This window comes from Molossus molossus, unplaced genomic scaffold, assembly GCF_014108415.1.
Source record: "Molossus molossus isolate mMolMol1 unplaced genomic scaffold, mMolMol1.p scaffold_m16_p_1, whole genome shotgun sequence".
NCBI classification, from domain to species: Eukaryota; Metazoa; Chordata; class Mammalia; order Chiroptera; family Molossidae; genus Molossus; species Molossus molossus.
The window spans coordinates 209727372-209741622 of record NW_023425344.1 but is presented as its reverse complement, the minus strand read 5'-3'; positions in this window follow the sequence as shown (position 1 = coordinate 209741622).

Below are 14251 nucleotides of genomic sequence, written 5' to 3'. Positions count from 1 at the left end.
AGATTGATCTTGATATCATGTTTATCACTTAAGTGGCCATTCTGCTTGTTCTATCTAAACTCATCTGTGCATTTAAATCATGGTCTTCGAGGGCCTACACTACATGTAGGTTATTGTTTATTTAATTGTCACTTAGCAATTCTCCAGAACTAGCTCATAATTTGTTTTAACCAAATATGCCCCGGCTCAGAGACCCACCACCATAAATAAAGGGGACTTTTTAGCATTCTAGAAGATTGAACTCTCCAAGGCTCTAATTAGCATGGAATCTATTGGTACTTCTTTCAACGTGTCTATTATTTTCCAATTGGGAGATTAGTCACAGGGATCTGAGGAAAGAAACCAGGCCTTTAATAAGCTAGGCCAATAAGAAGGGGCAATTACATTATAAAAGATTTGCTGCTAGGAGCCAAACTGTGATTTTTGAGTTGAAAATTGTTACATTTTGAACATTTGTGGGAGAATGTAATTCTAGCCATATCTCCCTAGGATCACTGGTTTTGTATGGCAAGTCATGGTGACTTTAAGAACAGTACATAGGGAAATGTAGGAGGAGAATGGCAAGCAGGACAAAATGGTCTGTGGTCTCTTCCACAGTGTTTCATCCCTTGACAAACTTTATAGAGAAGTGTGGCTCTGGGGAGGAAGTGTGACAGGTTGAGTAAGGAAGGGGCTTCCATTTTCCCTCGAATAGTTCACAGTGAAAATATATTCAGGTTGTACGTCCATAATTACATATAAAACTCAAAATTTTAACATGAAAGTAAGTTTCTACTAAGATAAACATGAATTTATAAGGCACTGATTGCATCCCTGGGGCATTTTTTTTTTTTTATTGATTTTTAGAGAGAGAGGAAGGGAGAGGGAGAGAGAGATAGAAACAGAGATGAGCGAGAACATTGATTGGCCGCCTCCTGCATGCCCCTCACTGGGGATCAGGCCCACAGCCTGGGCATGTGCCCTGACTGGGAATCGAACTGGCGACCTCTTGGTGTAGTGATTGATGCTCAACCACTGAACCACACTGGCTGGGCTCTTTATTTATTTATTTTTTAATTTTTAAAATCTTCACTTGAGGACATTTTTTTTTAAAAAAATTGATTTTAGAGAGAGAGGAAGGGTGGAACGGGGGGAGAGAAACATCATTGTGAGAGAGAAATACCGATTGCCTCCTGTACATACCTCTACGGGGAACTGAGCCCCTAACCTAGGTATGTGCTCTGACTGTGATTTGAACTTGCAACCTTTTGGTGTACAAGATGCTACCTGGCTAGGGCTCTGGGTATTCTTTTTTAAAAAAAAGATGTGGCTATCTGAATAGATAGAAAGAAGCCTGGCCATTGGTGGAGCATTATGTTATGATAAAAATAAAAATGCTCCTTAGGTTAATTTAATGCAACACTAACTAATATCTTCTTAAACATACTTATGGAACTTGAAAGATATTCAGATGGGCCAATAAATGGAGAAGAATACACTCTCAAATTTTAAGGTACTAATAGTAGGCTGGCCTTCGCAGATCTAAAAAGGAAATCCCAGGCTGAGATATCAAGAATGGGCAATACAAGTGTGCCCTTTAGAGATATGAGGCAAATAACAAGAATCAGCTAAGAACTGAAAATGGTTGCCTCCAGAGAAGGGAGAGGAGGGAGAATAGTAAGCAAATGCACATGTCTGTGTCCCAATAAAACTTTATGTATGGGCACAGATATTTTGAATTTTATATAATTTCAACATGTTATGAAATCTTCTTTAGCTTTTTAAAGACTACATAAATATGGAAACTACACTTAATTCACAGCTCTAGGAAAACAGGCGGCAGACTGTCAGCTCCTTCTTTTGGCCAGTGTTCTACAAAGCATTTGCTTTGAAACAATACTTTGAAGAACTCTTGTATGAAAAAAAGAATGCTATGACCACATCTATTTGGGAAACCCTGAGAACCACTTCACCCTGTTGGACATTTACAATGGACATTCATCTTTTTTTTTTTTTTTTGGTACATGCCCCTAGCAGGAACCAAACCCGGGACTCTCTGGTCCGCAGGCTGACACTCCAGCCGCTGAGCCAAACTGGCTAGGGCTGGACATTCATCTTTTAAAGGCTTTGAGAAGTCCAATCGGAGAGAGCTGCTTAACTTTGGTCAGCCCAGTGATGCCTCAACTCATTGACCATCTTACTCCCCTTTCCCTCAGATCTTGAACACTGTACTGCCTTTTGCATGATTTGGCCCTTGACTATCTCTCTGAGGGCATGTCAGCCCTCCTTTTCCCTTGTTAAGTAGATTCCAGCCGCACAGGCCTTCTTTCTGTGGTTTAACCACCACATTGTTTGTTCCTGCCTTGGGTGTTCTGTCTGCTGTCCCTTCTGCCTGAAAGACTCTTCTGCAAGGTCCCCACAAGGCTGCCCTTCTTGTGATTCAGTTCCCAGCGTGAATGTCTCCTTCCTAGTGAGGCTCTCTCTGATGAACCGCAGCACCCTCCTCCAGCGTGCTCAGCCACAGGATCCAGTCTGTGTTCCCCGCTGACTGCTATATGAAACGTTTGGTCTCCGTGTATGTGTACGCATGTGTGTTATGAAATCTTCTTTAGCTTTTTTCTCTCCTCACTGTCGTGGATGCTCCAAGAGAGCGGGACCTGTGCCTCTCTTGTCTTCCTTAGACCGTCCTGTCTCTAGAAGTGTCTGTCTCATAAAATACCTGCAGAGTAATTTTATTCAGAGAGATTGAGAAAGAGAGAGAGAGGTAGAGATATAGACAGAGATGGAGAAGGAGGTGGGCATGGAGAGTGGGGGGGGGGGGATTATTTCGCAGATCATACTTCACATTTTTTAAAATATTACTTTGTGCAAAAGGAAATACAAATGACAAACTATCACTTGAAAAATATGCACAGTGTCACTAGCAGTTGCAATACAAATCAATACAGTTTAAAGTTTACGTAGCAACCCAAAGGTTATTCTAAGCAGCTCATGTAATTATACCCATCGATTGCTGATGTTTCTGTAAATGAAGCCATTAATTTTTCTGGGCCATACAGGTAACCTGCAATAAGAACTATAAAATTGTTTATACTCGTTGACACTTTGGGAACATACATCATAGAAATAACCTGAAGAGAAAAACAGTAATTCCCCCCCCCCACACAATAAATAGATATCAACACTGGTTCTAATAGCAAAAGATTGGAAACAATCTTTCTATGGTTGTTAAAAATGACAACAGTGTAAATTACACCAATACCTGGACTTGTGTGTATTGAGCAGTATTGAATGAAAAGAGCAGAACACAAAGTATACGCCCTCAGATATACTGATGTAAATATGTACACACCCACGAAACATAGCTAGACAAGAAATTGCAATAAGGCAAATTAAATTGTATGTTTGTTGCAGTCTCTTCTCTGGAAAGTCAAAAAGTTGCCAAAAGAATAGAGATCGGAGCTTGTCTGCACCCAGGAGAGAAAACCGGTTCTGTACAGGCTTTAATTTGAGGTCAGAGCGAAGACTTAAATGTCCTGAATTAAAGGTGGCAAAACTCCTCCCATTCAGCTTCTCAAGGTAAATCTGAGCTCAGTTAACTCACTTGGCTGTCCTCTGAGTCCTTTGAGAAGTAGAAGGTTACTAAGTGCTACAAAGTATTTGCATTAAATAGGGTGCTCTGGCATAAATTATATGGCAGACTCTAGTTCCTATACTTTGAATTTACTGGCTTTGTTTGTTGGGTTAAATGGCTAACAAACATCTGTTGTTGAAAACTTTCAAAAGCAAAACCTTTCCCATGCCTGGGCAAGAGCCTGGCCTGGATTTCGAGGATACACTGTGGTCCCAATCCAGGCAGGAGGGAAGGTCATAGTGCCCAGCTGACTGTTTTGCAGGCTGAGATGTTTGATCTGCAGTGAGAAGATGCATTGGTGTGTACGTGGGCTCTGTGTATGAGCACTGGTCAGAGAACTGTTATGTAATTATAGCATCCATAGCGTCCGACGCGCCACCCGCCTAGCCTAATAGTTTGTGCTGGAAAGTGGGCGTCATAAGGATAGTGAGAATTAATTAATGTTTATGAAGACCGGTCCAGATTCATGGGAGAAAAGCACTGTGTAAAAGCTGTGTGTTAATGTGTTTGGGAAAGTGATGTCACCCCCCAACTCCTTTTTTCAAACTGAAAGTTAGAGCTGGTTCGGCAGAAATGTCATTTCAAAGTAAAATTTATTTTAATTCCTTTGAAAATTTTGAGTAGATTCTTTTTCTCATCTTTTTTCTTTTGGAGTATGGTGGGTATTTGCCAGCACACAAACTAGAAGAATTGGGATTTGACTGGGCTTAATGTATATAACATATCATCATTACTCTCGTCAATGACTAAATAGACTCAACTGTCCGGTTCATTTTAGCATTATACCACCTTTTTATGTGTGCAGAGTAAGAAAATATAGTCTCTGTAACATATAATCAGTTTACAATTAAGAAATAATTTTTACCAAAGTGTAAAGAAACACGGCTAGAAATGTCTATTTAGATTATTCACACATAATATTTACCTTGGTTTAAAAAGTTAAAGCATGATATGAAGATATAGTTTATGTGTTATCAATTGAAATTTGTTTATCATTTTAATGTAGCTAGTTAGTTAACACTTTGTGGGATTTCTTTTAAAAAGAGTATTTGAACACTGAGGGTAGAAAATCAATATGGTTAATATAAAGTTACAAAGTTAAAATAAATTGTGCACAGTATTTGTAACAGCATTGGTTCACCTATATGGCATAGAGTAGAGAAATGTTTTCTAAAAAATATGTTTTTATTGATTTTTTAGTGAAAGAAGAAGGAAGAGAGAGATAGAAACATCGATGTGAGAGAGACACATACATCGGCTGCCTCCTGCATGCCCCCTACTGACGATGGAGACTGAAACCCAGGCTGTGCCCCGGCTGGGAATCCAACCGAGACCTCTCAGTCCATGGGACGACGCTCAATACACTCAGCCACACCGGCCGGGCAACATTTTTTTATTTAGTAGATTACCTGTAATTTTAAATATAACATAACATGAGAATAAATTACTAACTGATATGTACTTATTAACCTGTTTCTAGCAGCTGTAAGGAACACGGGTTTAACACAGTTGCTAGCTATTGAGCAGCATCCCCATTGCTCTTATGGACATCATTAGGCAGACAAGGTGGCATCATCATATTTAATTTAGAATCATTGTTTTTTTAATATTTGGGAACGATCCTTCTTTGTAATTAAAGGAGATGCTTAGAATACCCTTAATATTACACTGTAATTTTCTTGTAACAGATGCTTAAGTCAGCAGTTTATTCACTCATAAGTGTTTCATTAAGCTAAACACAGCAGTAGACCTGCAAAACAAGGACATGTACTCAAGCGCTGGAACCCACAGATGTCTAACATTCTAGTGCTGACCAACTCTATTGACATTTGATTTGTGTCACTCGATAGCTCTTCACACGTCTTCTCAGGTGTGCAAATTGTTCTCTTCTTTTTGTTTTTTTATCCTCACCCAAGGATATTCTCACATTCATCCTCAAATAGAGCAGAAGGGAGAGAGGGCGGAAGAGAGAGAGAGAGAGAAAAACATCGATGTGAGAGAGGCATATCACCCACACAACCCCAACTGGGGCCGGAAACCAACTGCAACCGAGGCACATGCTCTTGGCTGGAACCGAACCCAGGACTCTTTGGTCCGCAGGCGGACACTCTGACTGCTGAGCCAAACCGACCAAGGCTGTTCTCTTCTTTAAGTTGCATTTTCAGGAGAGAACTTGACTTTGTCTGTTAACCTAGAGAAACATGAAGACATTACGAAGAATCTTAGGTGGTGTCCGTTTATAAAGTGATTGATTTGAAAAGAGGCAAATAATATGTTATTTAGAAACTCACTTTATTGCCTAATTTCATATGGAATAGAATATTAATCCACACTATTTTTAATTTTCAAAATGAAATGATGCTTTCAAGTACTATCACTGGAAACTTCCAAGTGGAGAAGTAGGCCAGCCACCAGGAGGCCCCTGAAGACAGCCGGGTCTGGATGCGAATCGGAGCAGCCCAAGGAAGGAAAAGATCAGACCAAGAAGAAAACCGATATGGGATTTGCTGAAGAAAGAGAACTCGCAGGAGAAAACAAAGCTATTTGTTTTTGACCTTAGATTTTACATTTGGTCAACTGTGAGCTGGACAGCAGAACAGATAATATAAATAGTGTGAGGGCAGGAAACCAAACTGGCATGAAGAACTTTCGGAGGCTTAGTTAAACCATCTGGTAGTGTTCAACTCTGCAGGTCCTGACTATTAACACCCTATGGTCAAGGGAGAATTGGGTAAAGTCGCCACACGGCATGAAACAAATATTTGGAAGAATTCAGAGTTGACTGACAAGATGCCTAAATAAAACAATAAATGTGTTTTTAAAAAGAAAATAACCAGCCTGCCGATTTATAGACTTTGAGGCAATTTTCCACCAGTGCCCTTGGCTTGCATTGCTTTTCCCATAGATTTTGTCCCTGGGTTCCTCATGGGACCAAAATCATGCTGAATTATTAGGGCAGTCATCTGTGACCGTGCCAGGGAGGGAAAGTAACCAGTTTTGTAAATTGATACCTTGACCTTGCCCCTGAGCGGACAGTGATATAACCAACTTAGCTAACTAGTCACAGACCCGAGTAGATGAGCTTGGTTGACTGAGGGGAAGTAATAAATTATGTTTGTATTGACCTTAGTAAACCTTTTAATTCTTTCCCACATGATATAGTTCTCAACAAATTGGGAAAATATGGCCTAGGGTCTAGGTAATTGCACAGCAGCAGATCCATGGCCAAGACCTGCAGCATCCGTTTTATGCCTTGGTGTACTCCGTGTCATCATCTGTAGGGAATGGCAGGACACTCACACTCCAGGCCATCCCCACCCGTGGGCCCAGAGAGGGTGCTGACCTTGTGTTGCCTGTGATGGTGGGAGGGAGGGGACATGGTCTCCTGCCCCCCTAGGAAAGAAGCACGGCTGCAGTGTGTTGGGGGTCAGCACTGACATGAGGAGGCCGGAAGGGTTATTGTTACATTGATTCTAGCACCTGGTCTCTCGGAACAAAACCTGTATGTACCCAATTTGCTGCTGGTTGCTGTCGACTTGAGTGGAAATCTTCCTGCAGTGTCCTGGGCTTTTTGTCTGCCCGTTAACTAGTAAGGTGCTTCTGTGTCTCTCTCTTGGTTTGAAAGGGGAATACACTAAAAACTTAAATGGCTTCCCAGTTGGAAAGTCTATATAACTTGCAGAAAATTGACTCCCTCATTCACTTGGTACATAGTTGTTGAGTGACTGCCACCGTGTGTCACCACTGTACTTGGCAGTGGGCATCTGAGTAAGATTCAGCCCTTGCTCGGGAGGGACTCCCAGGCTGTCTGAAGACCTGACACGCATACACATAAAGGCCAGATTAGTGTGCTGGGGCTGCCACAACAAAATGCCGCAGACTGGGTGGCTTCACAGCAGAACTGTATTTTTTCACAGTTCTAGGCTAAAGCCCAAGATCAAGGTGTCAGTGGGTTTGGTTTCGTCTGAGGCCTCTCTCCTTGGTGAGCAGTGGCCACCTTCTACCTGTGTTCACATGTGGTCTTTCCTGCTCACCAATGCCTCCCTGGTGTCTGCGTGTGTGTCCAGCTCTCCTCTCTTACAAGGACACCAGTAAGATTGGATTAGGCCCTGGCCGGTTTGGCTCAGCGGTTAGAGCGTCGGCCTGTGGTCCGGAGAGACCCGGGTTCGGTTCCTGCTAAGGGCACGTACCTCGGTTGCAGTTTGTCCCTGGCCCTGGTTGGTCGTGCGGGTGGCAACCACTTGATGTGTCCCTTTCACGTCGATGTTTCTCTCTCTCCCTCCCACTCTATCTGAACAAAAAATGGAAAAATGTCCTCAGATGAGGCTAAAAATTGGATTAGGACCCACCCTAACAGCTTCATTTTAACTCACTCATCTCTTTAAAGCCTCTGTCTCCAAAGACAGTCACATTCTGAAGTGTTGGGGGTTAAGGCTTCAACATATGAATTCGGGGTGGGCACAATTCAACTCATAGCAATGACATGATGGTGAAATGAGTGGTGAGAAGTATGGAAAGTTTTATGTGAGCTCAGATGGTGTCCTGGTAGGAGGACCAACATGGGCCCTAAGTGTGATCACTGGAGTCTAGAGCAAGTGTCGCGGTGCCCATTTGTAGATGGAACGAAGTCTGTGGTCATGATTGGCAAGAACTGTAAATTGCACTGTCCGTGAGGTGGGGCAGACAGGGCCCCCTTTCCTCATTTACAGTACCTGTTTAGTCCCTGCAGGTTCAAGTTTGCGATCTCTGGCCAAATGCACTAGGAAGAAGGGACATTTTTCTGACCATCCCATGATTTGCCAGGCCCTCCAGCTCACATGGTATCAGTAAAATACATTATTATACTATTATTTTTATCGTTTACAAGTAACTATTATGGTTTATTCCATCCACTCCTTTCTCTCCACCCACTTTCATTCAGTTCTCCCCAAGCCGACCAAGAATCAGAGATGGGTTCGTTACTGAGCCACACACCTTGTCACCGCGGCTCCTTCGGCTACTTGAAGATTTAGCCAACACTTTGAAACTACTCCTTAATGTCCTGTTGATTTCTTAAACAAGACGGTCCCCTGTGACTGCAACACTGAATCTTTTTTGTTCTCTTCTCATTTAAAATTGCCCATGGCTGTGACTGACAACAACCAAGACCTGCCTCATAGGATCCTTTAATACTCAGCTCCACGGCCAACTGGTAATCTTTCTGGAACATGCAGGTTAAAATAGCAGGAGTTAGAATCAGATTGGCTGATGGATTTCCCTGTGTCAGGTGGTAGGGTTCCACCATTTATGGTTTGGACGAGGTTGGGGAGTTTCGCTGAAAAGGAAGAGTCAGTAGGCCGGGTATGTTTAGATGCCTGAAACACTTTTTCATCTTGGTGTTCCCTATTTTTCTGTGATGGTTTAGAAATGACACATTTTTTCAAACCAATAGAATGAAAATAAAAATATTTTATGTAAAATGTCAAAAAGGTGGAGAGTTTCAGTGGTAATCAAAGAAATGCAAATAAAGCAAATATAAGTGTTATCACATTTGAACTTCTCTGGCAAAGATTTAAAGATTGGTGATACCCTATATTTGCAAGAATGTGGGAAGATGGATACTTATACATTATCAATGGGGCATGCATTTGTACTGTTTCTGGAGAGCCACTTGATACTAGATATCAAAATTTAAAATTTCACTTCTAGGAATTTATCTGTATATGTACCAAATATACATATCATGGGGGAAAAAAGTAATAGGAGACCTACATGTCCATCACTAAAGAAGGAATCAAAATCATCACTTTTCATTCATACAGTGGAACTCTAGGTTGCCATTAAAAAGAGTAAGTCATGACAATATTCATTTGCATATATAGATGTTGCAATAACATATTTAATAATTTAACAAGCAATCTTGAAAACAACTATGTAGGACAGTTTCATCAATATTAAATGTGTGTGTGTGCACATGAGAGATGATATGACAATATTCAGTAATACAGATACAGGATAACTTCTAGGAAATAAGATTGGGAGAATTTTTATTGATTTTTTAATGATTTAGGGAAATTATACTTTCTCTAGATGAAAAATTTTTGGTATTATTTTTATAATATAAAAAAATAAATTAAGAAAATTTGGACAAAAATATGCTTCCTATGGCCAAGATATTTACCAAGAGTTGTTTTTTTTTTTTTAATACTTGACCCTATAAACTGTTAACTTGCTCATATGTCTTAGTTTTATTTATAGGCACAATTCTTGTTTAGCAGAATATTATTTAAAGGGTTTGCAGTATATCTTAAACTTCTCTTTTAATATGTATGAGGTATTCCAATAGTGGCCAGTTAAGTTAGGAATATGCACATATTCCCTGAAGACGAGTGTTAAGTGATGCTTAGTGCCTCCCCCACCAACTGAGATGTTCAAGTTCTAACAACCCCCAGTACCTCTGAATATGACTATATTTGGAAATAGATCTTTAAAGAGGTAATTGAATTAAAATAAGGTCATTAGGATAAGCTTATCCAATAGGACAGATGTCCTTATAAGAACAAGAAATTGGACAAAGCCACATATAGAGGAAAGGTGGTGAGCAGACAGGGACCCACAAGCTACAGAGAGAGGCCTTCAAAGTAGCCAACTCTGCCAGCGCCCTGCCCTCCCACGTCTAGCCTCCAGATTCAGGAGAAGACACATTTCTGTGTTTAAGCCACTCAGTAGGAGGTACTATTCTATGGAGCCCTAGAAAACGAACGCAACAAGTAAACCTACCTCATCTCTAATCCCTTTCCAAAGTCTTGTTTTCCTATATTGTTATTTGGAAGTCATTTAAACACATATTTTACAAGAATAGTCTTAAACAAATTGTATTAAGCTGCGCAAATTAGTAGAAAATATATATACAGTGAGCACTAACTTCAAAGTCTTACACCTGAAAAAATCATCTATAGTAGAAACCTAAATATAACACCAAAGAAATGGAATTATCCCAGCTCTAGATTGGGCTGGATTTGGCAAAGAAATTTATATACACAGGCATGGAGCTGTTCTGCAATTTCAATTAGATAAAAGTATTTGGAATACAAATATGATTTTAATCAAGGCTATTTCTTGTAAAATGGAAGAACCTACTGTTTTGTTCCATTCATTGTGTTTGTGTATATGCCCTTTCACACTATGAGAAAAACTTCACAATCCAGAGAACTTAACCAATGGGAAGAAAGTAAACTCTTCACATAAAATATTCTTAAATTAGTGGGCCTTTAAAAACCTGTAGTGACAAATGAAGTCTATATAGTAATTTCTGCTTAGCAATATCTGAAGATTTTTAGATAAAGCTTTACATTTTTTTAGAATATAAAGGTACATTTTGTATATGAAGCATTTCATTTTACCAAAGGTATGGTAGCTACTTGATGGTTACAAAGTATGAAGTCCTCTGGAAAAAAAAAGTTACTGTTAGTTAACATGTGTTGGATCTTGTGTATTTACAGGAAATGTTTCCATTTAAGACCATTGATACATTAATAGTTTCCAGGCACATTTTATGACAGGGCCTAAGTTTGTTCTCTTTTGAACAACTGGGAAAGGATGTTTTTAAAGCAAGCACTTAGATTTGCCTGGATCTCATTTATGAAGCGAGGGTCTTAACTCTAAATGTCTCTGAAATCAAACTATGCCCTGGAGTAGTGAATTCCCCGGGGATGACCAAAGCATCTTCCTTCTATTATTTTCCCTTTTCTGTCATTCAGCTTTCCTAAGTCTCCTGTACGCCTGTGTTTTCTTTTTTGAAAAAGTGAGAATGAGTGCACCTCCTAGCTGTCCCTCCACATCATCCAACTTTATTCATGGATAGTCTGAGATTTCCTTCCATTGTTCCTGTGAACAGTTGCTAGTCACACATCATTCGTTACAGTTCTGTTTTAAAGTTCTGTGCATTTGGATATTGGGGTTTGACTGGGATCTTTTAGCAGCATTATGAGACCTCTAAGAATTGTGCGGGGGAGTGTCTGATTAGATGGAGAAAATAGGACTGTGTTCTCAAGAACAGGTAAAGTGCTATTGACCTAACTCCTTTTGTCTTTCAGCGTGTAACTAAAGCCCCCTAGTGGCCAGGTGACCCCAATCAGGTGCTGCGTGTCCCCTCTTTTGGGGAGAGAGGATCTTGAGAGCCTAGCTCTTCCTCTCTCCAGATCTCTCTGAACTGTGGGAGACTATTGGGTGCCCAGGATAACCCAGTTCCCTGGTTTCAAAACTTCTCAGGGAGTCCTGGCCTTGACCCCTGCAGGCTTCCCAAGGAAAGGAGAGGTCAGTAAGTTCTCCAGCTGAGAAGGCCTTTAGCTCTTTAAAGTGGTAAGGGATATCGCTACTGTCAGTGCAGACTGAAAAACTCATTAAGGCTCTGAGAGCTGTGAGTTGGGGTTCCCCAAGGTAGTTTCCTGGTTTTAGATGTCTTACCCCTACTGCACAACTTCAGAAGGTGGGGATGGAGTCCAGGTTTCCCCTCGACCTTCTCACAGGAAAGGTTAGGGAGCACAAAAATACAGTTTGAACTGTCTCACTCATGTGACTTGAGTACTTGCCCAAGTAAAATCAAATGACCCCTCAACTTAGGCACGACAACGTTGACCCTAGAGGAATCCTCTTTGTCCCCTTGGATCCCATTCCTCCATGCCCATGTGGCCCCATCGGGCATAAGCCCATTTATAAACATGTGACAGGTGACCACGTCTTCTGTGTCCTCAGTAATAAGCATGGGTGTTTGGTACATGAAGAGGGGCACACTTTGTCTTTGGAATACATGAACATAATTGAATTAAGTCGATTTGAAGCATATATGTTCCTGGTGAGACCCTCTCAGCTGCAAAAGATATACTTTACCAAGCCTTTTAAATTCAGATGCTTTTTGTTGTGTACGAGCAGTGTACCCAGCACTGCGGGGATGCAGAGAAGTCTTAGATCAAATGAATTCCCAACGAAGAGCCAGTAGTCAAGTGGAAACCACATGCGCCCACCCCCAGCTCCTGCCTAATTCTCCACCCCTGTCCGGTTTCTTACCGCTTTCCCCCGCGCCGCAGGCCCCCTCAGCGCGCTCCTCTCTGCATTCTGTTCCCACCCCCGCGGACCTGCCCCGCTCCGGTCACCTTGTAGTGAACTTAGCAGTCACCTTTAGTCCTCTCAACCTTGGTTTCCCTCCGGGAGCTTTCCCACATGTGACCACTTCCTTATTTCCACTCTCCACTCTGGTTTTCTTTTCTGCTTTGTGACTGTTCATTTTGAGAGACTCCTTTGCCAGTCAGCTCTCCTGTCTCTTCTCAAATCTGAATGTTGGCTTCTCCTAGACCTCTGTCTCGGAGTCTCTTTTCTTGCATCCCTTTTCTGGTTATTTTATTTGTGGATGTACATCAGAGCACTTGGGGAGTTGAGTGGTGTTTTTCTAAAGCTACACATAGCCAGACCCCAGAGATTCTGATTTATTGGGACTCTGTTGTGTGCATTTTGAGAAAAGAAAATTCCACAGGTGATTTTTAATAAGACCCCTCCCTCCCCCCGCAAATGTGTTTTATTGGTTTTAGAGAGAGAGAAACATTGATGAGAGAGATAACTATCAATCTGTTGCCTCCTGCACACCCCCAGCTGGGGGTCGAGGCCACAACCCAGGCACGTGCCCTGACTTGGAATCGAACCAGTGACCTCTCGGTGCATGGGACAATGCTCAATCCGCCGAGACGCACCGCCCAGGGCAAGACCCCCTTGTTAAGAACCATGGTTGTATTTCTCTCTTGCCTGCTCTCTCATTCTCCCTCTCTCTGTGTGTGCCGCTCTCTCTAGGTGATCTCATCCTCTCCTATGGCTTCCATATGCTGATGACTTTTTAAAAATATATTTTTTCTTTATTGATTTCAGAGAGAGATGAAGGGAGAGGAATAGAGAGATAGAAACACTGGTGAGCAAGAACATTGATTGGCTACCTCCTACATGCCCCCCACTGGGGACTGAGCCCACAACCTGGGCATGTGCCTTGACTGGGAATCAAACCAGCGAACTCTTGGTGCATGGGTCAATGCTCAACCACTGAGCCACACCTGCCAATGGATGACCTTTAAATCTAAATCTCCACCCCTGAACTTGCCCTTAAGTCTAGATCACTGATACATATGCATTCTTGGGTGGCTCAGAGACTTCTCATAAAACTTGTCCTGAGAGGAAATCATGACTTATTTCTCAAAATCTGCTCCTCCTCCTGCTTCTTCCATATTGGCAAATGACTTGTCATTTGTACAATCCAGAAAACCAAACATTCCCTGTGAGCACGTCTCCTTCACGTACCCGGTGAAGTACCAAGTCTCGCCATGCCTGCCCCCTACAAAGTTGTTGATAAGCAACCATTTCTTTAACTACATAAGACAAATGACTCAACCCAACACTTATCAATGATGTTCACGTTTCTCTATTTCAAATCCAAGTGCTGGCTCTTCATAGGCTGATGTACCTTTTTTCTTTTTTCTTTTTATCTTCACCCGAGGACATTTTTTTGTTCAGGTAGAGTGGGAGGGAGAGAGAGGAAGAGAGAGAGAGAGAAACATCGATGTGAAAGGGACACATCGAGTGGCTGCCACCCACATGACCGACCAGGGTTGGGGACAAACT